The sequence below is a fragment of the Giraffa tippelskirchi genome, chromosome 2 (genome assembly GCF_054371585.1).
Source record: "Giraffa tippelskirchi isolate mGirTip1 chromosome 2, T2T-mGirTip1v1.2.pri, whole genome shotgun sequence".
NCBI classification, from domain to species: Eukaryota; Metazoa; Chordata; class Mammalia; order Artiodactyla; family Giraffidae; genus Giraffa; species Giraffa tippelskirchi.
In genome coordinates, this window is record NC_137276.1 from 74,026,596 (window position 1) to 74,053,345 (window position 26,750).

The 26,750-nt window shown below is 41.0% G+C and overlaps 1 long non-coding RNA gene across 1 annotated transcript in view; it reads right to left on the reverse strand.

Annotated features, from left to right (window-relative positions):
• Positions 1–18,879: 18,879 nt before the first annotated feature.
• Positions 18,880–26,750, reverse strand: part of LOC145537973 (uncharacterized) — an 81,447-nt gene continuing 73,576 nt past the window's right edge. Inside the window, exon 4 of the long non-coding RNA XR_014076544.1 lies at positions 18,880–19,194. This is a non-coding gene — a long non-coding RNA (uncharacterized LOC145537973). The remainder of the gene's footprint in view (positions 19,195–26,750) is intronic.

Below are 26,750 nucleotides of genomic sequence, written 5' to 3' on the forward strand. Positions count from 1 at the left end.
GTCATGAGGGAGGAAAGCTCTTTGCTTCTAGATTTCTACATGGCCTTGGAATCTAGTGACAATTACAGAGATGAGATCTGCCTATCTAGGACAGATGGAGCTGCTTTGGTGGGCGAAACACTGACCCTGAAGGTGCTTTGACGCAGTGAAGCAGACTTATGGGCACTGCCCCCTGCTCACCCCGGCTGCAGTTCTGTTTCTTGCCTATTTGATGTACTGGGGGGCATAGCAGAGTCTGCACAAGAGCCCTAATGTTGGTGATGCTGGCACATAAGGATGGGGAGGGGAAAGAAACCAGTGTTTCTAGGTGAAGAAATCACAAAGTAGCCAGTGGGACATAAGGGAGCAATTTTATAAAGTCCTTTTTAGCAATCTCCCAGATTGACTGAATCCTTTGGTCATAATGATACTACATATTCATAGCTCTCACTGGTTTCAAACGCAGACAGACTTCAGCAGAAATGCAGCCAGTTAGAGAGAGATAGAAGCAGCAGCAGCAGCCACTGGTGAGTGCTTTATGGCTTACAAAGCAACTCCAGATACAAGTGCTCATTTCATGTGGCGTCACGACCTGTTCAGTGCTTCAGTGACGTCATTTGAACAAATGAATAAACAAATGACATTGGTCAAAAAATAGCTATCTTTATCATTATATCTCAAATGAGGAATTTGAGAGATTAGGTAACGTGCCCAAAGTCATGCAGATGAAATAAGGTTATCTGCCTCTGGATCTGGTAACCTTTCTGTTACATCAGTGCATGCTCTCATTGACACCTTTGTCACTGCATCGCAGAAGCAAACTTGTTATGCTATAAGGTGGCCAGATGCTGCTGCTAAGTCGCTTCAGTTGTGTCCGACTCTGTGCAAGCTCAGTCCGACTCTGTGCAAGCTCATAGACGGCAGCCCACCAGGCTCCGCTGTCCCTGGGATTCTCCAGGCAAGGACACTGGAGTGGGTTGCCATTTCCTTCTCCAATGCGTGAAAGTGAAGTTGCTCAGTCGTGTCCGACTCTTCGCGACCCCGTGCACTGCAGCCTACCAGGCTCCTCTGTCCATGGGATTTTCCAGGCAAGAGTACTGGAGTGGGTTGTCATTGCCTTCTCTGGTAAGGTGGCCTAGGCCATGTCTGTTCCATGCTCTTCTGTGTCTATAAAGGAAAAGAGGCCCAAAGGAATTTAGAGTAAATGACTATAGGGAAAGATGATCTCTTCCACCAAAGACACTTGGATTTTTATCTTCTTCTTAACTGTTTTCCGGAGATTGTATAATTTATGGTATTCAAAAGATCAGAGGTGTACAAAAAGTACTCAGGAAGATGTAGAGGTATTCAGAAATAGAAATGTGAGGTGGCTCTATTCAGAGAAAAGAGATCTGTGTTGGTTAGGGTTGTAACAGCTGCCGTAACAAATTCTAAAATACTCGAAGTTTAACATCATGAAATGTTCTCGTTCATGGGATGGTCCTGTACAGATGTTGCTCATTAGTGATGATGGGCGGATGCTCCATGTTGCCACTCAGGTGTCCAGATGAATGGAGTTTTTGTCATCCTCAACATGTGGCTTCTCAGCACAGATCATGTGAAGCAAGCAAAATAGAGAGGAGAATGGGCCAGGTCTAGAATATCATTACTTTCCACATATCATTGCTAGAACTCAGCCACATGGTTTATGTGAAGCAAAGGAGGCTGAGAAACATAGTTGTGTTTACGATGAGAAGAGGAAACACTGTTGACCAGCCAGCAATCTCTGCTACAGGATCCAAAGGCAGGATGGTCATTATGGGGAAGTGACAACTTCAAAAGACTGAAAAAATTCACATATATCTGCCCTTTAGGTGGAGTTCTCAGATGATTATGATTCTAAACTATAGCTTTGACAAGGAAGGGTGAGTAGGTGGAGGTGAACCTCCACCTTCACCTTTAGTACCAAAATGTTGAAGACTTTCCTGGTCAGCTCAGCCAGAAGTAATTGTTTTCTCCTCTGGATTACCACATTACTCTATATCGTCACCTCCCATGCACTCTTCAGCCTTGACAAGGGCTGTTGTGAGCATAAGTTGAGAGGATGTGTGTGAAGGACTTAGAACAATGGTTGATACCTAGTGAATATCACATATTAGCATTAGTTATTAGTATGTTTATATTGAGGACACGTTTCTGAGATCTCTTTTCTTGCTTTCCATGATGTGGCCCTTTCGTGTGTCTTTTTCTTCTTCTTTTCAGTCTCTTGTTGGCTCTCATTCCACCACTGGTAACTAAATTTGGAATTCTAACAATGTAGTTTTCTAAGTCTTCATCTCTTCCTCATATTCCCTGGGAGAACTCATCCACTCCATGTGACTCCATACATAGTCCGCATGGAAGTTACCCTGGACCTATATCTTGGCACAGTTGTTGTCTCTCAAGTCCAAGTTAGTGAAAATAGGTGCCAGACATTTCTAACAGAGATTTCACAGCCATCAATAACTCAACATGTTCAAAGTGGAATCCATAATCTTTGTCTTCATCACTTGCTCCTCCGTCTATACTTCTGGACTGGAGGAATGGCTTCACCATGTGCTCACTCCCCAAACTAGGAACATGGGGTGCCAGTCTTTTCCTCATTTCCAATATTCAGATTGTAACTGAAGAGGACAACATCATTACTTTTTCTTTTCCAAAGTATTTACTACCCTTTTTGCTGCTACCGTCTCTATAGAATTTCTTCCTCTCTAGGACCTCCCTCTCTGTGGCAGGAATATATTCCAATTTATTGGCTACAGGCTTTGCCATGTGAATTGCTTTGGCCAATGGAATGTGAGCAGCAGTGTAATATGCATGATGTGTGAGCAGAAGCTTTAAGAACCATTGCTTCTTTTCCTTCTGCAATGAGAATGAAATGTCCCAAATAGGGGCTGATCCCTAAGCCTGGATGCAAGAATAAGGAAGATTTGTGCAGCAGAGCTGCAGATGTCCTGCTGCTGACACGTAATATGAGTGAGAAACAAACCTTTATCATCATAAGCCATGAGATTTTTACAGACATTTCTTACTGACACATAGTCAAACGTTGTGCTATTTGGGGCTGGGTAATGAGCAATTAATTATTATTGGAGGAGAGAAAAGTGGCAACCCATGTTATACAAAGATAATATAATGTGTGTGTACATGCTAAGTCACTTCAGTTGAGTCCAACTCTTTGCGACCCTCTGACTGTAGTCTGCCAGGCTTCTCTGTCCATAGGCATTCTCCAGGCAAGAATACTGGAGTGGGTTGCCATGCCTCCTCCAGCGGATCTTCCCCACCCAGGAATCAAACCCGAGTCTCTTATGTCTCCTGCATTGGCAGGCAGGTTCTTTACCACTAACACCACCTGGGAAGCCTCCAAATAATATAATATACAGGGTAAAAAAAAGTTATCCGAAATTACTTGGAAGTATGGATTGAAGGCAAAAGGAGAAGAGGGTGGCAGAGGATGAGATGATTAGAGAGCATCACATTGACTCAATGGACATGAATTTGAGCAAACTCTGGGAGATAGTGAAGGATGGGGAGCCCCTCATGCTTCAGTCCATGGGGTCATATGTGACTTGGCAACTGAACAACAACAACAACCATGAGAATTTGGGAAACAGAATAATGCTGCTATGCCTTGGTTCTATTGGCTACATGTGACAGGAAAGTGAAGAGCTTGAAAATGAAATAGCAGGTCAACAAGCAAAATCAAAAGGGTATATTTAAGCCTCAAAATTGCAGAACTTATAGAAAATAAAAGTATTTGTCAACCTGCACTGAGAAAACACAAAACTAAGAAGGCAAAACTCAGGGACAAAATCGAACTAAAATTTAGTCTCTTACAACAACATAAATTGTATGATCACTGGATGATTATTTTGGAGTAGTGCTTACTGGGCAATTGCTTTCTTTTAAATTTTAAAATTAAAAAATTTAAAATATTTTATTGAGATATAATTGAAGGGCAGTTGCTTTTGACCAACCATCTCCTTTCTCTTTTAGTTCTTTTTAAAGTTTCATTTGAAAATAGAACTCCACCCTTAGAAATTTTTGATAATCTGTTTTATGCATAAATGGTAGGGACTCTAACATGACATTAATTTATTCAACATGTTTGTATTAAGCACTTCCTATGAGTGAGGCATTGTGCTAGGGAATCAGGATGCATTAATGAACAAAACACAAAAATTTCTGTTGTAATAAAGCTTGCAATCTACTGTAACTGAAAGACCAACAAAATTTAGCAGAAAAAAGACAAACTCTGGGAAATGGTGGAAGAGCAGAAGGGGTGGTCAGGCTGGTGTTGACTAAAAAGGAGATGGCATTTATTGACACGTTTCCAAAAAATTAAAATGTGGGAGTGGAAAGGTATTAATATGATGAAGATGTTGGGGTATTGGGTGACTGAGCCTTTTTGTTTTTTTGTTGTTTGGTTCATTTGTTTTTGAGATGAGAGATAATAAAACATTTTTTTTTTAAGTGCTCAAGGAATAATCTACAGAGAAGGAGAGACAGGAGGTGCAAGGAAAAAAGGGGCAACTGAGGAAGCTTTGCCACTTACTTCACAATTTGTCCTGGGGCAAATCATTTCAATGCTGGGTCTTGAAGGTTCTCCTATTTTTAAAATAAGGAGGTTGGACCAGTTCAGTTGTTTTCAAATCATATTCAGGGGTTTTGCAGCCATTTGAGTTTTAAAGTATACTTCTATTCAATTTTAAGAATTGCAATAACAAAAATTATGTTCCCCCAATTTCTATAGGTTAAAGTCTATCAATCCTTATATATACATGTATATCCATATATATGTATATATATCCGGGCCTTCTTTTTGTCAAGACCTTGGAACAATGTGTCTTCTGACATTTGAATCTGTAAAATTAAGTTTCCTAGTTCCATTTTTTAAAAAATATAAAACTTTACTATCTTATATGACTTATTTCTGTGAGAAGGGATGTTCTCAACAGCAACAAACTAGATGCTGAGGCAGGTTTGCTGCTACTGCTGCTAAGTCGCTTCAGTCGTGTCCGACTCTGTGCGACCCCATAGACGGCAGCCCACCAGGCTCCGCCGTCCCTGGGATTCTCCAGGCAAGAATACTGGAGTGGGTTGCCATTTCCTTCTCCAGTGCATGAAAGGGAAAAGTGAAAGTGAAGTCGCTCAGTCGTGTCCGACTCTTAGCGACCCCATGGACTGCAGCCTACCAGGCTTCTCCGTCCGTGGGATTTTCCAGGCAAGAGTACTGGAGTGGGGTGCCATTGCCTTCTCCTGAGGCAGGTTTAGGACTGTTAATAGTCATTCATAATCCCTAATCCATATTTTGGCTTTATCAGATCAGTCATATCATTCTAATTTGACTTTACAAAAGATAAATGTTAAAATTAGGACTATTTCTTGCTTGCTTTTAAAATAAATTTATACTAGTGAAATACTATTAAAACCTAATTTATATGCTAGAGTTCTATGTATGATTTCATTAGCAAAATATATAAAGTTTGAAAGCTGTGGAATAGGATAATCTCTAAAATTCCTTTAAGCTCCATCACATCTATAATTTTGTTGACCTAACAACATAACCTGGATTTATAGGATAATTGCCAACTTCCCACTTTACTTTGTACTTGGAACCGGTTTTTGAAACAAGAAGAAAAGGGAAAAAAATGGCTGTGTGGAGGAGGAGAAAATTCAACTGCACTTATATGAAACCAACTCAGGCTTTCCAGAAAATACACTAAAAAACTAGTGGCCAGCTTTAAATTACTGCTTCCTACAGTGAATTAGGAAATGGATTCCCCTTAGTGGGCCGTATCTGTCTCTTATAAATGACTCTAATTCAGATGGTCACATGAAAATAAAACAGCATCTAGGAGCTGTTTTGAACTGTACCAAACTGAATTCTACTCTTATCCAACCCAACCCCTAATTTTCAAACTGTCAGTGTGTAAAGTATATGCTTTTTGCTTTCTTTGAATTTGCATAAACTCTAGTAATCTTTTTTTTTTTTTTTGGTTGATAACAGTGTTTGTGTTAAAATCACACCTTCTTTTGATTTCTTTCATGCATCTAGGCTTTTCTCCTGTTTGTGGACATAAGTGCTTTTATCTCACTCTGCAATCAGTCACGACCCAGGGTGGAGGGAGGGAATGTTTGGTACAATATTTCCTATATAAACAGTTTTGCTGTAAAAGGAACAATATGGCTCTAATTTTGATGTATGATCAGTTTAGAAACATGCAAACACATTTGAATATACATCCTGTACATGACAATAGCAATGTGAAATTGATACACAAAAGGATTTTTCTTTTTTTTCCTTTGCAACAGTGATTTCCCTAGCTTTCCCCCAACCAGATAATATCAGCTTCATTTGTAAGCTTTTAAGTGAAAATGCCTGCTTTGATAGCTTTCCCAAATGGATAAAAATATATGTAGTCAAATAGATTTTTTTTTAATGGTCAAGTTGTCCCCTGGCACGCACTCTCTATCTTAGTCTAAATACAAATAGAGGCAGCTCAAATCGAAGAGGATTTAAATTTTTCCAATGTAGCTGTGAAGTAAAACTGGAAGCGTTGGTGGTAGACACACAGCTCAGGGATATTCCAGATGCATTTGTTCTGTGTGAGAAAAAAGCACTTGGATCATTAGATCTTATTTGACTGGGCCAGCTAGGAGGAGCAGTGTTTTCCCTCTGGCTGGTTACAAGTGGCCCAGGTGTGGGTTAGCCTTGACCGGAGAGCCCAGCGGTGGCAGTGCCTTTGTTTTCTCTCTCTTTCTCACAGTACATCTTTGGGGTTGGAAAACAGAAACTCAGTGAATGTAGTTGCAATTTGGCTATTGGAAGTCTCTATTACTGAACACAGATCCTTTCTTCTCTTTATTTAAAAAATATTTATTTGTTTATTTATTTATTTAACTGTGCTGGGTCTTAGTTGCGGCAGGCAGGCTCTTCAGTTGCCACACGTGAACTCTTAGCGGCGGCTGTGGGATCTAGTTCTTGAGCCAGGGATTGACTGCATTGGGAGCGTGGAGTCTTAGCCCGTGGACCACAAGTGAAGTCCTCAGAGGTCCTTTCTTGAAATGGACAAGTATCACCATTATCCTATCACCTAGTATCATTTATGACTGTAAATTTATTAGCTAGTATTTATTACTGTAAATTTACTAAATAACAGAATTTATAGGTACAGTTAAACCAACTTATGAAGTTGATACTACAATTAATATCCCTATTTTTCTGAAAAGGAAACTGAAGCTCAGAGACACTATGTAATTTAGTTAAGGTAATATATTTAGGCAGTGGCCTAGCTGGGATTAAAGCCCAGTTTCAGAGTTAATGTTCTTGATTTCAAACTGCCTCTTAGCTCTAATATATGAAAAGTTTTCATTTCCCCATGTTTTTAATCTGTCTTTGTACATAAAGATGCATAAATTTTCTTATGTGAAATTAGAGTGAGTCTACACACACACATACTGGAATACATTACAATTGGAATATTAGGATATTTGGAACTATTTTAAAATTATCTTGAGAATTTTTTTATATTGCTTGTATAGTCTTCATTACTATGATTTTTATCATTTCCAATGGCTGGAAAATTCATATTAAAAATGTATTTACCATGTAATTTCAAATCATGTGCTAGGCATTGTGTTATTATGTACACTAGACATTTTGTTTTCCCCCAAAAAAGAAATTGTTAGAGGTATGTATCATTATCTCCATTTTACAGATGTGGAAGTTGAGAGTCACAGGATTGTGTAACTTACCCAAGATCACACATCTGATCAGTGTCTGGGCTGACTCCATACTGTAGCTCTGTTCATGATCCCATACCTGCCTTCAGAAATGAGCAAATTAAAAATTAGCAAATCAAAATGTGCAATATTTGGGGCGTGGATAGGCATCATATGCTTCACGGTCAATACATTTACTATGTTGATGGCAGCTGAATGTACCAATGGGCACCGATTTTCTTCCTAGTGGAAGCATATATTGTGGACTACAGTGATAGGATCTGTGCTTGGATGGATGATCCAGTGGATCAGGATGCAGTTAGGGAGATTTATCCAAGCCCAGCAATCTGTCAAACAGTATAGGTTTACAGGATCTGGGCATTAGGTTTCCTGAGGTCTGTTCTAGGGGCAAAAGGCCATCAGACAGGGAAGGAGGCATCATTTGGGATGTGTGTGTGTGTGTGTGTGTGTGTGTGTGTGTGTGTGTGCGCGCGCTGATAGGAAGTTCACATCACCTCCAGACTAACATTGGAAATTCTTTTTCTACAAATGCGAAGTCCTAGCTATCTATTTCTCATCCCTCCTCCTTCCTGGTTTCTTTACCTTAAGGCAGGTGTCTTCATCAGTACAGGCTGTTATGACAAAAATGCTATAGACTGGGCAGTTTAAACAGAAAAAATTTACTTCTTACAGATCTGGAGGCTGAGAAGTTCAAGATCAAGGGGCTTGTGGATCCAGTGTCTGGTGAGAGCCTGCTACATGCTTCATAAACAGCCTGCTGGTCCTCACCTGGTAAAGAGCAGAGAGCCAGAGGAAGCTCTCATGTTTCTCCTTATAAGGCCACTAATCTCACTCATGAGGGCTCCACCCTCAAGGACCAATTATCTCCCAAAGGCTTCACCTCCTACTCCATCACATGGGGGATTAGGATTTCAACATGTGAATTTGGGGAAGTGGAGCACATTTAATCCATAATAGCAGGGTTTCCCAACATGTGCTGTGGCAATGACTGGTGGACGGTGATTGCAGCCATGAAATTAAAAGAAGCTTGCTCCTTGGAAGAAAAGCTATGACAAACCTGGACAGTGTGTTAAAAAGCAGAGACATCACTTTATCTACAAAGGTTCATATAGTCAAAGCTATGGTTTTTCCAGTAGTCATGTATGGATGTGAGAGTTGAACCATAAAGAAGACAGAGCACCGAAGAATTGCTGCTTTCGAACTGTGGTGCTGGAGAAGACTCTTGAGAGTCCCTTGGAGACCAAAGGAGTCCCAAGGAGATCAAACCAGCCAATCCTAAAGGAAATCAACCCTGAATGTTCATTAGAAGCACTGATGCTGAAGCTCCAGTACTTTGGTCACCTTATGCAAAGAGCCAACTCATTGGAAAAGACCCTGATGCTGGGAAAGATTGAAGGCAAAAGGAGAAGGGAGTGGCAGAGGATGAGATGGTTGGATAGCATCGCCAACTCACTGAACATGAATCTGAGCAAACTCTGAGAGTGGAGATCAGAGGAGCCTGGCGTGCTACAGTTCATGAGGAGGCAAAGAGTCAGACAAGACTTAGCGACTGAACAACAACAAACAATGACTGGTTCTATGTGTGCATGTCTGAGTTAATTTTTAGGGGTACCCAGGTGAAACATTGGAGAAGGCAATGGCACCCCACTCCAGTACTCTTGCCTGGAAAATCCCATGGATGGAGGAGCCTGGTAAGCTACAGTCCATGGGGTCGCTAAGAGTCGGACACGACTGAGCGACTTCACTTTCACTTTTCCCTTTCATGCACTGGAGAAGGAAATGGCAACCCACTCCAGTATTCTTGCCTGGAAAATCCCATGGATGGAGGAGCCTGGTGAGCTGCCGTCCATGGGGTCGCACAGAGTCGGACACGACTGAAGCAACTTAGCAGCAGCAGGTGAAACATTTAAAACATTTTAATAGTTATGTACTTAATTTATAAATATTTGAAAATATATATAGCACCTCATTAAACAGTGACTTCAACTAGTATTATTGCTTGCAGTGCCATGCTGTGCTTAGTTGCTCAGTTGTGTCCAACTCCTTGCGGCTCCACGGACTATAGCCCGTTGGGCTCCACTGTCCATGCTAATTCTCCAGGCAAGAATACTGGAGGGGGGTGCCATGCTGTCCTCCAGGGGATCTAAAATAAAAAAGTGAGTCATTTAAAGAAAAATGTTAAAAAAAATTATGGGTGGTACTAGGATGTGCAAAAATCCCAAAGGTGGTTGGTGAGGAAGGGAAGTTTGGGGCAATTTACTGTTTAAAACTGTGGTCCCTAATCTTTTTGGCAACAGGGACCAGTTTCATTTCGTGAAAGACAATTTTTCCACGGACTGGGATGTGGTGGGGGGAAAACAGTCTGGGGATGATTCAAGTGCATTACATTTATTGCACACTTTATTTCTATTATTATTACATCAGCTCTACCTCAGATCATCAGGCATGAGATCCCAGAGGTTGGGGACCCCTGGTTTAAAAGATGTTACCTTCTTCCTTTTCATTCTGCACTGCTGGTGCAGTCTGGTACTCCAGGACAATGCTTTCATGATCTTTCTGGCTGGAACCCCTGTCTTTCCCGCTCTTTGAATCCACCACGTCTCTGCCCCAGCACTTGGCACAGAGCCCAGCACAGAGTAGGAAGTTCATCTGGGATCCTCAGTTTCTCTGCCTGTACAACGGCAAGGGCAAGCAGCCCAACCTGTGGCCTGCCTCCTGGCAGCAGGTTCTGGGATCCAGGGCTCTCAAAGTCTGATCTTCTGCTGAGAGAAGGAAACAAGGGACAGAAATAGAACAAGAAATCTTGAACACAGATAAAAGGCTTTTTGATATTTGCATGAAATATGCTTCTTAAAAAGGAACTATTTTTATAGTATTATCTATAAGAGATTATAGGCAAAAATTAATTTTCTAAGTCTTTATAGTTAAAACAGTCTGTGCACAGAAGGAATTTAAATTCCTCTTTTAATAAAAAGCCATGTATTGTCCTGCAGGCAAAGGGCTAGGGTTTGCTTTTTTTTTTTTTTTTAACATGATTATTTTGTGATTTCTGAGGCCAAGAGAAATTTGTAAAATGCTATAAAGACTGCTGTGCTTACCTCACTGCATTCCAGACTGTGTCTATGCTTCCTCATAAAGGATTATTTGGGGGAGGGGAGAATGGCAGAAAATTTACAATATAGCAATTCAATAAGGTATTATAAAGCCATAAAATACAGCAAAGATAGGGACTAAGACTTTCTAGGTGAAGGAATTAATAAATAGGACAAACTGCCTGAGCTAAAGGAATAGGAGGCAAATAATTGAGCTTAGAACTAACTAAAGGTTGAACCAAAGATATTTGAAGTGTTAATTTATTAAATAATCCTTTACTTTCATGGCTTACAATAAAAATATTTGTGGTCAGGAAAGTTAGGAGACAGGAAGTTGAACTCTTCTAAAACCATTTCTGTGCTTGGAATAAAACCAAACCTTTATCCAGTCATAAACCTTATATGTTTATCTGCGAGGGAATAGAGTGGGGAGAGAGAGGGGTGGTGTTTGATTTCTATTTAAGGTACCTCTTTTCGCCCTGGGTTTTGGTCCTGGTGGGGTGTCCTCATGTAGCTTAGAGGAGGCAGCTGTCTCCCCTGCCCTTCCTCTGCCTTGATCCACAGCACCCACCCCCTGAGCTGATGGGTATGTACTGGCTCAGTTTCCCCGCTTTCGTGAAAATTGACAGGGAAGTAGGAAACAGTTTAACGATCAAAGCTGAACTTGATCTTTATCAAAAGGATCCTTTCCATCCTGGAAATCTGAGTCACTTGAAAATAGTTTAGATATAAGAGAGAACCTACCCAAATGTCCACATAGGCCAGCTTGAAAGGAGACCGGGGCAGATGACCATACATGACCTGCCTTTAACAGGATGCCCTGAGAATAGAGGGCTTGAGAACAAGCCACTGCCCTTAGGCTCTTTTTACTTGTGCTGCAGCCTGGTCAAGTTTCAGTGAAGAATTTGATGGGGAAAACCCTCAAGGACAAAATACGAATTTCTTACATGGCTGGATATTTCTAATATCTTTATTGGATGGATGAAGAAGATGAGACCCTAGGTAGTAGAAGCACTTGATGTGATGTGAATCTACTGAGGAGTGAGACTCTGAGTCCTTCTTGAGAGCAAAGTGATTTTGAGCAAGTGATTTAACCTCTGGAAACCTCAGTTTCCTCATCTTTAGCATGGGGTTAATGATAGTTTGTACTTTCATGGATTGTTTATAAATGTCCGAGTGTTCAATTCCAAGTCCAGGGCTAAATGCAGTATAATTTGGCCTTCTTTTTTTCAAAGCTTGGAGAAGGAGTGTTTGTAGGTTTGACATCATCTGCTCACTCTTCACCCAGTGACCTGAGGTGAGGTTGACCAGAGGTGATATAGGAATAAAAGGGGAGAGTGAAGGAAATTAAATTTGCAGGGTGTGTATCATATACCAGGCACTTTACATACATTATCTCATTTTGAAAAAAAGAAGAAAATTTAGGATATGAGGCTTATTATTCTCATTCTCACTTGGAGATATTGAGCTTCCAAATAGGTCCTATGATAATAACTGAGGTATCACAGCTGGGGCAGACCAGGTCCCAAACCAGGTGGCTCTTGTCTCCAAAGTCTAGGCTTTTCCACCCATGGTACATCACCTTTGGTGGTAGAATGGTGGTGCTGGTGGTGGAGGGAGAGAAGGTGGTGGGAAGTACCCACTGCTCCAGTGGCCTGAGATTTCCTCTCCATTAGCTACCAAGAAAGGCACATTGTGATTCAGAGCTCCTGAACATTTGGATTCCATGTTCAGTTCCTGGGGCAGATGCCCTAGGGCTTACAGGGACTGTACACACATATGGTGGTGATTCACTGAGCATCACTTAGAGGCCTGGTTTAGAGGCTTAATGATACAGCAACATGGCTCTCTTTAACTCTCACACTGGCACAGTGAAGTGGGCGTTATGGCAAATTGACATATAGACATTAAGTGGGTGGAACTTCCCCAGTGATCCAGTAGCTAAGACTCCACACTCCTAATGCAGGGAGGCCAGGAATGATCAAATTGCCAATAACCATTGGATCATAGAAAAAGCTAGAGAATTTCAGAAAAACATCTACTTCTGCTTCATTCACTATGCTAAAGCCTTTGACTCTGTAGATCACAAGAAACTGTGGAAAATTCTTAAAGAGTCTGGAATACCAGACCACCTTACCTGCATCCTGAGAAATCCATATGCAGGTCAAGAAGAAACAGCTAGAACTAGACATGAAATAATGGACTGGTTCCAAATTGGGAAAGGAGTACGTCAAGGCTGCATATTGTGACCCTGTTCTGTGCGTGCTATGTTGCTTTAGTTATGTCCGACTCTTTGCGACTCTATGGACTATAGCCCACCAGGCTCCTCTGTCCATGGAATTCTCCAGCCCAGACTACTGGAGTGGGTTGCCATTTCCTTCTCCATCACTCTGCTTATTTAACTTATATGCAGAGTATATCATGTGAGATGCAGGGCTGGATGAAGCACAAGCTGGAATCAAGATTGTGGGGAGAAATATCAATAACCTCAGATATGCAGATAACATCACCCTTATGGCAAAAGTGAAGAGGAATTAAAGAGCCTTTTGATGAAGAGGAAAGAGGAGAGTGAAAAAGCCGGTTTAAAACTCAACATTCAAAAAACGAAGATCATGGCATCCGGTCCCATCACTTCATGTCAAATAGATGGGGAAACAATGGAAACAGTGACAAAGTTTATTTCCTTGGGCTCCAAAATCACTGTGGACAGTGACTGCAGCCATGAAATTAAAAGATGTTTGCTCCTTGGAAGAAAATTTATGACCAACCTAGACAGCATATTAAAAAGCAGAGACATTACTTTGTCCACAAAGGTCCATCTAGTCAAAGCTATGGTTTTTCCAGTAGTCATGTATGGATGTGAGAGTTGGACCATAAACAAAGCTGAGCCCAAATAATTGATGCTTTTGAGATGTGGTGTTGGAGAAGACTCTTAAGAGTCCCTTGGACAGCAAGGAAATCAAACCAGTCCATCCTAAAGGAAATCAACCCTGAATATTCATTGGAAGGACTGATGCTGAAGCTGAGGCTCCATTACTTTGGCCACCTGATGCAATGAGTGGTCTCATTGGAAAAGACCCTGATGCTGGCAAAGATTGAAGGCAGGAGGAGAAGGGCACAACAGAGGGTGAAATGGTTAGATGGCATCACTGACTCAGTGAATATGAGTTTGAGCATACTCTGGGAGATGGTGAAGGACAGGGAAGCCTGGCATGCTAGAGTCCATGGGGTCTCAAAGAGTTGGACATGACTGAGTGACTGAGCAAAAACAACAACAGGTTAGATCCCTAGTCAGGGAACTAGATCCCACATACACCAGCTAAGAGTTCATATGACACGATGAAGATCCAACGTCCACAACTAAGATCCTGCTCAACCAAATAAATAAAGACATTACATATCTTGCAGTGCCAAGATTCAAGGTGCTGTCTTCAGTTAGTTCATCTCATTACCACCAAATGGTGTGACGAAAGAGCTCATGGTGTGAATGAGACAGCACAGTGCTCAGAAAAGTCCACATCACAGGTTTGATCTTTTGGGCCAGTAGAATTGGCCTAGAGAGGAACTTCTTTTAAAGTTTAACGGCGTCTTTGCCCTTTTCCTGGAACATGACTCATCAGCCATGGACCAGGGGACATTTGAGAGACTGGGGATATTTGGGCAGGATTTGGTGAGAGTCACCCACAGCTGTGTAGTGAGTAGGCTTTGGAATCAGTCATTCCTGTCTGAAGTCCTGGCCTCTGTCTCTATGTACATGCAGGGTGTGATTTATCGAGTGGTTCTAAGCCAGTATCCTTTATGGTACAAGTAATCATAATAATTCTTATTTATCTCATGGGATTGTTTTGAAGATTAAATGAGAGCATGTTTGTTAATAGTGCCAAACTAGGGGCAGGATAGAGCCTATGGGGGGTCTGGAAGGTGTTCAAAAATGTTTTAAGTACCTATCAACTTTTAAAAATGTTGAGGTGTCACCAAAATATCTATGTATCAGTATATGTATGCATGTATCATCTATTTATCTTCATCTCTTTCTTTGCCCAAAAATGAAATTCATGATCCAAAGATTTCTCTGAAAATTCAGATCGGGCAGCAAAGGACTCTCGTTCCTAAGATGTAACAGTGAAATCAAGATAAATGGCAGCCACTACTTTAGGAAGAACATGTATTTTCTGGTTTTCTTTTTTGGTTGCCTGCATGCTCTGTCGTCTGCTTTGTTCATCTGGTCCCTGTGGCCTTCACAGTGTAGAGGCGGGCAGATAGTAGCAGCGTTGTGCTTGGCGTAGAGCAACATAGAGAAAGTGGCAGAGTCAGGATTTGAACCCTGGCAGTCTGACCCCAGGGCCAGCAAGATTACTCAATCTATTCTCTGGCCTCACTATTCAAAATGTGATCCACAGACCAGACATCCCGGCATCACCTGGAGCTTGTGAGAGAGGCAGAGTCTTGACCCTACCCTGACCTACCAAATCAGAATCTGCATTTTAATAAGTTCCCTTGGTGATACATCTACATGTGAAAGTTTGAGAAATGCTGCTCTGTAGTTATTATTATTTACTGAACGTTAAAAGTCAGCTTTATAGATAAGGCTAGTATAGTAAATGGAAGATGGGCCTGAGAACTGAAAATAGAATTCAAGTATATTTGCCTTGTGAATTTGATCAAATCTACTCTGGGCCTCTTCATCTTTCTTTGTAAAATGAAGACAGAGCAAAGCTTATATTTTGCATTCATAAAAATGCTTATGAACAGTATGGCGTCTGGTCAAGTGCCTCCAACCCAGTGCTGAGAGCTGAGGCTACTGAGTCCAGTGAGGCCTAGGTAACTCAGGCCTTCCCTCTGGGGCCTCTCAAAGAGGCAAACAAATTAACCATTACATCACTACGACAAACACGAGCCCAGGTCATACACAATGCTGATACCCTGTGATCCTCAAACAGCATCTCAGATGCACTAAATGGTCCCGAGTGTCTTGACCCAGCTCAAAGAGCCCCCATGTGGGTCAGAGCAACTCCCCTGCATAAGGAACACATTTAGTGAAGAAGTCGACTGGCTGTGTTTATAGCCCAGCGGCTGGGTGCAGCCCCAGGGAAAATGTATGTTGGACCAACACACAGTAAAGAATGTGGATCCTACAGACTGTTATTTATTAACATTTATCCTGAGGGGAGAATGCTTTTTAATTTCATTAAAAAAAAATAAAACAAGACCTCTGAGCTCGCGCTGAATTATAGATAGTGCTAATTTGGTTCAATTATTTTGCTCATTATGGGCAGAAACACAAGTGACATTACAGAAACAGGACTGAGAAATCAAGTCCCAGATTACTTTTGTGAAAATACAAGTGGGATTTAAAAATGTATCAAATAACTAGCTGTCACACCTGATTAATACCACCCGATCTAAGAGAAGTGGCCATTCTATCTTCTAAAATGTCATTAAAATATCAAAAATAAAGAGTTCATGTAATTAAAGAAACATTATTTTGTTCATACAGCCTGAAAAAATGTGATTAGGCAGCAGTTCTGAAATGGTGATATTCAATCAGGTAGGCGTGTGTATACCAGCTCAGAGCTGATACTGCTGGTTATGTAAAATGTTGCCTCGTTACTGGCTGCGTTAGGGCAGACGCTGGGGAAAAAGAGAGATGGAGGTGGGGGCGCATGGTTCATTTGCTCTGAAGTCGCAAGGGTGGAGTTTTTTGTTTCAAAGCCAAAATAGCCCTGTTTTATCAACTAAGCTATCTGGGTTACATTTCCTGTCAGCAAAGCGACAGGATCCACATTGACGCTTAGGTTCCAAATAAGACTGATTTACTTATTCTGTCACTAAACACAAGCTGAATTTCCATTCAACAAAAACAAGAATAATTGGTTTGGTTTTGGAAAGACAAGCAATCATTTTTCATTAGAGTGTGCGGGAATGAAGCATGCTGTTGGTTGTTAATCCATGCTTGCAATAGTACCAGGGGATGGGCGTGCAAACAACACTTAGCAATCATTTTCTAGGAAATAATTTTCATAAAGTAGGGGCTCTGTATATCATCAAGTCCCTTAACCCACACATCTGTGTTGGCTTAAGTCATTAAGCAAAAATAAATTCCTATTTGTTGTGTCTTGTTCAAGGTAGGCACTTAATAAATGTTGGTTGAATTAATTTGCAGGCATATGAGTAGAATCTGGTGTAAGGAAACGCTGTTTTCTTGGAGTTCATGAGCTGTACAATTTAGCCTTAGAAATCGGAGGGTGATAAGAAATACTGATGCTTCATAACTGAAGGCCTGGTTGCAGTGTGCAGCCATGCAGTCAGCCTTGTCTAGGTAATGTATTTCGGGAGAGCAGGCACTGGGGGTTTTCTTAGTCCATGAGTTTTCTGGCAGTGGTCAATAAGCAGCTATTCTTGGTGCATGAGTGAGATATTTTGTGAGGACTATTCACTCAAGCAGTGTGTGTACCCAGTGCCAAAGCAAATGGTTGAAAAGTGAAAACTCAGTCAGTCAAATGACTGATTTGATCATGGTTGTTCTGATTTCGAGAGTGGTTTTAGGAGTCTGCAAATCCCAGACAGGATCCATGATGGTGGACAGGTTTTGACTAGTGGCTTCCTGGCTGGGAATAAGAAATATTTAGTCCAGCCCTAGCCCCAGAGGGTAGGTCAATCCTTGACAGTGTCTAAAGGCAGATGAAATTGAAATTAGGGCAATACTTGGACAATGGAAGCCCAGCCCACTGAACCAATGGTCTCCAAAGAGGGATGTGGGAAGGAAATATTAGAACTCTGTATATTGAATTTTGGTCTCATCCTTTTTGCTTTCTGGTTTGTGTGTTTGTGTATGTGTGTGTGTGTGTTTATAGTGTTTATAGTATTTATACTATACATATTTGAAAGTGGAGTGAGTACAAAATTTACAAACAAGTGAATACATGTATTAGGGATGTGTTGAGTTTTTCTAGTAATGGAGTGAAATAACAAAAAAGTGTTTAGAGGTATTGACCTTGTTCAAGCTCTGTGTGGGCCAGGATGGTGTGATGTTTATTTATCTCTGTACACCCAGCTTCCAGCACCACACACAGAAAACATTTTTCATACTATAAGGTCCCTTAGAGCAGGTTCTCTCATTGTTGCTTTATATCATAACCCAAGTACCTAGCAGAGTCTTTGGAATTTAGTAGGTACTCAAAAATTTTTTTTAAATGAAAGCCTACAAGATAAGTCAATTGCCCTCACAGAAGATTTGATAAAGTTTTTGGTACACAGTTGAGGATCTCTACCCTGGGAGATCTTTGAAAACATTTGGCTATTTTGAATCATCTATTTCTCCAAACACTTGAAACAGAGGGCAAAAAGTGCCGTTTTTAACATACGCTCTGCATGTTGTAATGATTCCCTTTCTCTTTATTTACTTATTAATTTTTTAAAAAGATTTTTTTGATATGGACCATGATTAAAGTCTTTATTGAATTTGTTACAATATTGCTTCTGTTGTTTATGTTTCGTTTTTGGCTACCAGGCGTGTGAGATCTTAGCTCCCTGACCAGGGATTGAACCCATACCCTCTGCACTGGAAAGTGAAGTCTTAATTACTGGACCACCAGGAAAGTTCCCCTTTCTCTTTAAATTGTAAACCAGATTTATTTTTAAGCAACACTGATTGATCAATGCCCAGATCTAAATTCTGGCACTAGTTTACTTTTGACATTTAGATTCTCTGCTTTGCAGAAGGGTCACCATAAAATCCCTTTGAATAAAAAATATCTCTATACAATAAAGTTTGACTAATGAAAAGTAAATAAGTATTCACATTTTCAGGAATATTCTTCTGTATTGTGTGAGGCAGACCTTCGGAGTTGTCTAGTGTACTAATATTATATATCTTGATTGGAAAGAGGAGCAGAATGACTGACAGAGGTCATTTAAAATCTCATGGTAAGGTTTAGAGATTGTGTATGCATGTGTTTGTGTGTACATTTTCCCTTATCTGTATTGTGCTAGGTTTTAACCTCATGAATGAGAACAGCAAAGTATAGGGTTAGGAAATCCCAAATTCAAATCTTAGCTGTGCTGTTTATTAGCTATAATTTGCCTAAAGTAATATTCTGGAGTCTTAATTTACAATAACTATTTCCAATAATGCTTCCTTAATAGATATGTGGATTAAGACTCTCAGTTTGTAAATAAAAGGGGATGATTTGCTCCTGTGAATGACAAGTTCAGTTTGATGGCTCTGGGCCCAGATGAATCTGTAGTTTCTCCAACATCATCAGGACTCGTATCTCCCCTCTTTCACCTCTGTCTTCCTCCCTGTCATTCTGAGGCTCAGGTGGGGAAGATGGCTGTAGTTGTTCTGGCAGTACATTTCCTGGAGAAGAGAAAGTATATCTATCTTAGCACCCAGCTATATATATATTTTTGCCTCTCATTGCCTCATTTGATCATGTGCTCATCTCTAAAGCAATTGCTATGGCTCAGGGAATCTGAGATGCTCTTTGGCTTTAGTCTTGGTGAGATACCCATTCATTGCTATGTGCTGTTAGCGCCTCTTACTCCACACACATCACATGGTCTTGGTGTAAGGAGTGGTAGTTCAACAGACAAAAATTGGAGTAAGGTTATGAGATGAAAGAAGAGTGAATGCTAGAAGGAGGTAAAATACCAACGATCTCCCACAGCTAGCTTGTGGGAAGATCAAATCAGTTCATATATGCACAACATGTAAACAATCAGTAAATTATTAAAAGTAGATGATCAGATGAAGTCAATCTCAAGAAATAAGACTCAGAAACAACGTAGGACATATTTGAGATTAAGCACACAAGGAACCTTATTAACTTGGAATAAATTAGTCAAGTGCAGTAAGCAGTATAGAGGTGTGGGAGCACCTGACCCAAAGGGGAAAATGACAGAGAGCAAGAAGGCAGGTGTTAAGGCAGCAAGACTAAGGGACTGGTCAGATGCATGCAATTAGAGACAGGGAGGCAAGTCAAATGTATGACCAACGATGGGGGCATGGGAACATGTTCCTTTATGAGCAAAGGTGACAGGAAAAGCAAACAGCTGAACCCGGACTGTGCCATCCAAAAGAAAATGGCTGACCACACAATGGTGCTTCCACATAGTAGATTAAACTTACTCTGAAGACGAAAAACACAATATTTTTATAAACATGTAATAGTTGGCAATGCTCTATGGTGACCTAAATGAGAAGAAAATTAAACAAAAGAGGGTATATATGTAACCATTTAGTTGATTCACTTTGCTGTACAGCAGAAACTAACATAACATTGTAAACCAACTACACTTCAATAAAAAAAAAACAAAAAAGAAAAAAATTTAATGATTGGGAATGTGTTCATGATATATAAAGTGAAAAAAGAAGGCTAGAAACAGAATAGCACTATGATCCCCATGTATGTAGACTTAGTTATGGAAACATCTGTATTATATAATTCAAAATGACTTCTAGCACAGGGTCCTTCTCTTCTATCTTTGAATTGAGGGAGTATTTTCCATTTTTAAAACAACAAATTTGTAATACTTTTTAAAATTAGAGGGAAATAAATGGTACATTATAAAAGAAAACCAAAACAGCTGTTTCTGATAAACATTGAGCTTCCAGGGAAGAGGTTCTCAGTGAAGATGAGCAACTGGGTTGGTGGCTTGGATCAGAGCATGGGGAAGGAGTGTCCATTTTTGGTCTAAGATTTTGATGGGTGAGAATTCATTCATACCATGGCTTTTGAAGAGAGTCACTGGGAAAGACTGATGTCTGAAGTATCTAAGCCTGGCATCTGTCATTTGCTTTTGACTTGCTTTTGGTTAAGCAAGAAGCTCCCACATATGGAAAAGGCCCTGAGGTCAGAAGACGTGTATGTAGGTGAAGCTTCACTCTGATTTTAAGCAGTAAGATTGTTGGAAAAATCACCTATCCTCTCTAAACCTCAGTTTCTTCATTTCTAGAATGGGGTAAATACTACCAGCCCTCCCTAACTGCTGCAGGATTCAAGAGATGATGTGAAAGGCCTTCCTTAAGGGTCAAATGTTATCCACCTGTGAGCTACTGTTCCCTTTGTCTTGTGACATTTTGTATAACTCAATACCACTTCCTTTCCCCAATGTGGCCTCCCACCCATGGTGGGTACTCATAGGTTCAGTCAATGTGAATAAGTTTACAGATCAATCTATGAATACACTCACATCCTTCACTCACTCTCCACACCAATAATGGTATAGTGTATCACATATTGTTACTGAGAAGCATGGAAAAGTGTGTTTTTCTTTCCCCCCCCAGTGATACCTGCTGGCTTACACCTCACATTTGGTTTAATGCACCAGAGATTATAAAATTGAAAAGGTCATGTGACATCAAACAAAAAGAGGCATCTCTAGATGAGCTTTGCTTCTCAAGTTCTCCCCATCTCAGTAAATGTCACCATCACCCACTCGTTTTCTCAGAAACTTGGAGTCCTTCTCGTCTCTTCCTTCACACTTTATATCTAACCCATCAGCACTGACTCTCAGTCCTGAATCTGACCACTTTTTCTCATCTCCACTAGTTCTACTCAAGTTCCAACCATTATTGTCTCTTTCCTAGAACACTGGTTTAGCCTCCTTAGAGTTTTCTCAGTTCTACTTTTAATCCCTGACAGTCTGCTGTTACACAGTAGCCAGGATGGTGTTTAGAAAAACATTCCCCTTAATTCCTGGTGGTCTAGTGGCTAAGTCTCCACAGTCTCAATGCAGGGGGCCTGGGTTTGATCCCTGGTCAGGAAACTAGATCCTGCATTCTGCAACTAAAGATCCCATGTGCCGCAATTAAGAAGATCCTGCATACCACAACAAAGATCTCCCACTCACAACAGCTACGAACTGGCACTGTTAAATAAATAAATAAATAAATAAATAAATAAGAACATAGGGGACAAAATTTAAAAACAAACAAACAAAAGATTTAAAATAAAAGGAAACAAAAAAAGAAAAACATTTCCCTCTCAGAACCCTCTATTGACTGTACTTTAGGGTAACCAAGTGTAGATGAGTGGAGAAGGAAATGGCAACCCACTCCAGTGTTCTTGCCTGGAGAATCCCAGAGACAGAGGAACCTGGTGGGCTGCTGTCTATGGGGTCGCACAGAGTCGGACACGACTGAAGCGACTTAGCAGCAGCAGCAGCAGCAGTGTAGATGAGAAAGTTTCTCTTTATAAAAGTATTTCTATGAATAAAATAAAGAAGCAATGATAGAATCAGAAAAGTACCATTTAAAAACTCTCTAGTGAGAAGACATATCTAGATAATCATCAATGGCTGCTAAGATTAGTTGAAAAAGAGATAGCCTTACATTATATCTGGAGGCACATACTATCACCTGAGAAGTTTTCCTGCCAAATTTTAAACTTGAATCCAATTTAGCTTCTAGATCTGCCAACTTATAAGAAATACAAGGGATAGAGATACACATCACATTACACAATGGGAAAGCATTTAGCAGACTATGGAAAATGCTACAGGACAAATAACTTGGCTACTTCAATAAATAAATAGCAAGGAGTGGAGAAAAGAGGGGGACCGATTGGACCTGTTTGTCCAGGACTTTCCTAGTTTTAGTACTGGAAGCCCAGCGTCCTGGGAACTCCCTCAGTCTTTGGCAAAGTAGATGGTTGCTCACCCTCGGCAGCAGAAGAGGGGGTGGAAGTGGGCTAGGGAGGTGGACCCCATAGATAAAAAGAGGCTTATGAAACAGACATATGGACTTCATTTGGCTCTTCCTTAAATAAAAATTGTGGAGGGAAAGACAAGATGAATATTTGATGATATTAAGGAATTATTTTGATTTCTTTTTAGGTATGGTTATGACATGATCATGCTTTTTTAAAAAAAAGAGTTATCTTTTGGAGATACATGCTGAAATATTTATATATAAAATGACATGATGTTTAGGATTTCTTTCTACATAATATTGTGGTTCAGAACAAAGGTTTAGATGGAATTAGGCCACCTGAGTTGACAGTGGTTATAGCTGGGTGATGAGACTATGGGGATTTTTCATGCTATTTTCTCTTGTTTTGTAAATGTTTGAAATTTTCCATAATGACATGTCAACGTGCAAACCAACAAATCAAAAGTTCCCCTCTGATGGCTTCCCTTTACACTCAGAAGACAGATCACACACTCTTGCATGGCCCTCAGTAGTTCAGCGTGGTCTGCCTCCTACACCCACGCCCCTCCCCGACACTGGCCTTCCAGACTTCCTCACTGTCTCCTCTGCCTCTCGTGTTTGTTTTTCTCTTTGTCTGAGGCTCCTCCACAGACTTCACCTGCTATAGCCCTTTGCTCAATTCCTACTTCTTCCCTGAGCAGAGTATTGTCTTTCCCTAATTGTATTAATCATGCCTTTTATCTCAGTTCAGTTCAGTTCAGTTGCACAGTCGTGTCCGACTCTTTGTGACCCCATGAACCGCAGCACGCCAGGCCTCCCTGTCCATCACCAACTCCCAGAGCTACCTCAGATTCATGTCCATTGAATCGGTGATGCCATCCAACCATCTCATCCTCTGTCATCTCCTTCTCCTCCCACCTTCAATCTTTCCCAGCATCAGAGTTTTTCCAAGGATTCAGTTTTTCTCATCAGGTGGCCAAAGTATCGGAGTTTCAGCTTCAACATCAGTCCTTCCAATGAACACTCAGGACTGATATCCTTTAGGATGGACTGGTTGGATCTCCTTGCAGTCCAAGGGACTCTCAAGAGTCTTCCCCAACACCACAGTTCAAAAGCATCAATTCTTTGGCACTCAGCTTTCTTTATAGTCCAACTCTCACATCCATACGTGACTACTGGGAAAACCATAGCTTTGACTAGATGGATCTTTATTGGCAAAGTAATGTCTCTGCTTTTTAATATGCTGTCTAGGTTGGTCATAACTTTCCTTCTAAGGAGTAAGTGTCTTTTAATTTCATTGCTGCAATCACCATCTGCAGTGATTTTGGAGCCCAGAAAAATAAAGTCTGCCACGTTTCCACTGTTTCCCCATCTATGTGCCATGAAGAGATGGGACCAGATGCCATGATCTTAGTTTTCTGAATGTTGAGCTTTAAGCCAACTTTTTCACTCTCCACTTTCACTTTCATCAAGAGGCTCTTTAGTTCTTCTTCACTTTATGCCATAAGGGTGGTGTTATCTGCATATTTGAAGTTATTGATATTTCTCCACGCTAGTAAAGTAATGCTCAAAATTCTCCAAGCCAGGCTTCAACAATACGTGAACCGTGAACTTCCAGATGTTCAAGCTGGTTTTAGAGAAGGCAGAGGAACCAGAGATCAAATTGCCAACATCCGCTGGATCATCAAAAAGGCAAGAGAGTTCCAGTAAAACATCTATTTCTGCTTTATTGACTATGCCAAAGCCTTTGACTGTGTGGATCACCACAAACTGTGGAAAATTCTCAAAGAGCTGGGAATACTAGACCACCTGACCTGCCTCTTGAGAAACCTGTATGCAGGTCAGGAAGCAACAGTTAGAACTGGACATGGAACAATAGACTGGTTCCAAATAGGTAAAGGAGTACGTCAAGGCTGTATATTGTCACCCTGCTTATTTAACTTATATGCAGAGTACCTCATGAGAAACGCTGGACTGGATGAAGCACAAGCTGGAATCAAGATTGCAGGGAGAAATTAGGGGGAAGTGCCCCTAAGCTCCCTGCAAAGCACTCTCTCCTTTCCTGAACCTCTGTTTATTCAAGCAGCAAATGGGGCTTATTCTCACTTACTCACTTCACAAATAGTTACTGTATGAATACTATGCAGCAGGTACCAGGGTTATGGGGATCAAGGGATTAACAGAATAGCCTGGGTTCCTACTCTCAAGTACAGGTAGAGATAAACAATAAATAAATAAACATGTGGTAATGCTTTAGTGCACAATTAGTGAATGCTCTGAACTGAAGTTATGGATTATACTCCATATAAAGATATTATAAACTATTGGCCATATTTTCCTTGTGCTGGACATTACACCCTTTTATCTTATTCATTTTATTTTTATTTATTTTTTTATTGGAGTGTAATTTCTTTACAAGGTTGTGTTAGTTTCTGCTGTACAGCAGAGTGAATCAGCTCTATGTGTCCATATATCCCCTCCCACTGGGGCCTCCCTCCCACCCCCATCCCACCCCTTTAAGTCATCACAGAGCACCAAGCTGAGCTCCTGGTGCTATGCAGCATCTTCTCACTGGCTATCCATCTCACACACGGTAGTGTGTGCATGTCACTGCTACTCTCCCTTTCCCCCTCCTATGTTAAAGTGGAGATATTATTGCAAATGGATGAGTTAATGCCAGGAATGTTCTTAACGTAGTTCCTGGCACGTGGTAGGTGCTTCATGGACGGTGGTTTTTATTACTAAGAATGGTATCTGCTACCCTGTTTGTTTTCTTCTTGGGTTGTTAAAAAAATGTAGGGAAGGCAAGACTAGCATACCTTTATTGGTCAAAATACAATTTGGAATATGGTATCCTAAATCTAAGGCATCCCAGGTGGTGTAGAGATAAAGAATCCATCTGCCAATGCAGGAGACACAGGTTTGACCCCTGGGTCAGGAAGATCCTCCGGAGAAGGAAATGGCAACCCTCTCCAGTATTATTGCTTGGAGAATCCTGTGGACTGAGGAGCCTGGCAGGCTACAGTCCACGGGGTCACAAGAGTTGGACACAACTGATCACACGTATGTACCCAGACATTCTAATCTATTTATTAATATGGATCCAGGGCAGGGCCTTCTAGATGGCAGGCAGCCTATAAACCATGTTATGTAAGAGATGGTTGACACATTGACAGAGCTTACCCCCAAAAATAAGACCTGTACGAGTACTATAGATGACTTAGTAGATAATGTATGATCAAGTATAAAAGATAGTAGATACATCTGGGGAGATCCTCAAAGGGGAGGCCAGGGCTCATAACTTACCTGGGCAGATGCTTAGAATCTGCCCTGATACAGAGGGGCTATCTCCAGCAGATTACATCTCTTTGAGGCAGCATCATGTCTGTCTGAACCTGTACTGCACCTCTTGGGTCCAACATTCAGTTCAGTTCAGTTCAGTCGCTCAGTTGTGTCCGACTCTTTGCAACCCCATGGATTGCAGCACACCAGGCCTCCCTGTCCATCACCAACTCCCGGAGTTTACCCAAACTCATGTTCATTGAGTCCGTGATGCCATCCAACCATCTCATCCTCTGTCGTCCCCTTTTCCTCCCGCCTTCAGTCTTTCCCAGCATCAGGGTCTTTTCAAATGAGTCAGTTCTTTGCATCAGGTTATAATAGCATTGAATGAGTCTTTGTCTCATAAAGCAGAGAAGCAGACCTGGATAACCACTTAATGATTCCAAAGTCTTTTGCAGCCCAACCTTAACTTTCTGTGGTTCTTCCTCAATCCAGCCAGCTTGAGAATATATTCAACTCTCTTTTGTTGTTGTTTAGTTGCTAAGTCTTGTCCGACTCTTTTGCGACCCCACAGACTGTAGCCTGCCAGGGCCCTCTGTCCATGGGATTTCCCATGCAAGAATACTGGAGTGGGTTGCCATTTCCTTCCTGACCCAGGGATTGAACTCACATCTTTTGTGTTTCCTGTATTCGCAGGTGGATTCTTTACCACTGAGCCACCAGAGCACTCAGTTAATTACCTGTTTAAGCTCATTATACTTTTTTCACTGAAAGAATTCAGTAAATATGGGGTACTCTAAGATAAACATCACTAGCAGTGTTCCCCTATGCAGTATCTTAAAACTACAAACACAGGAAACCTCTGAAATTGACTAATGATATTTGGGATTCATGAGACATTATCTCACATAAGTAATTGTCAAGGAATAATGAAAATATAAGGCTGTGAAAATTGCAAGGGGTTTACACGGTCATTAGTT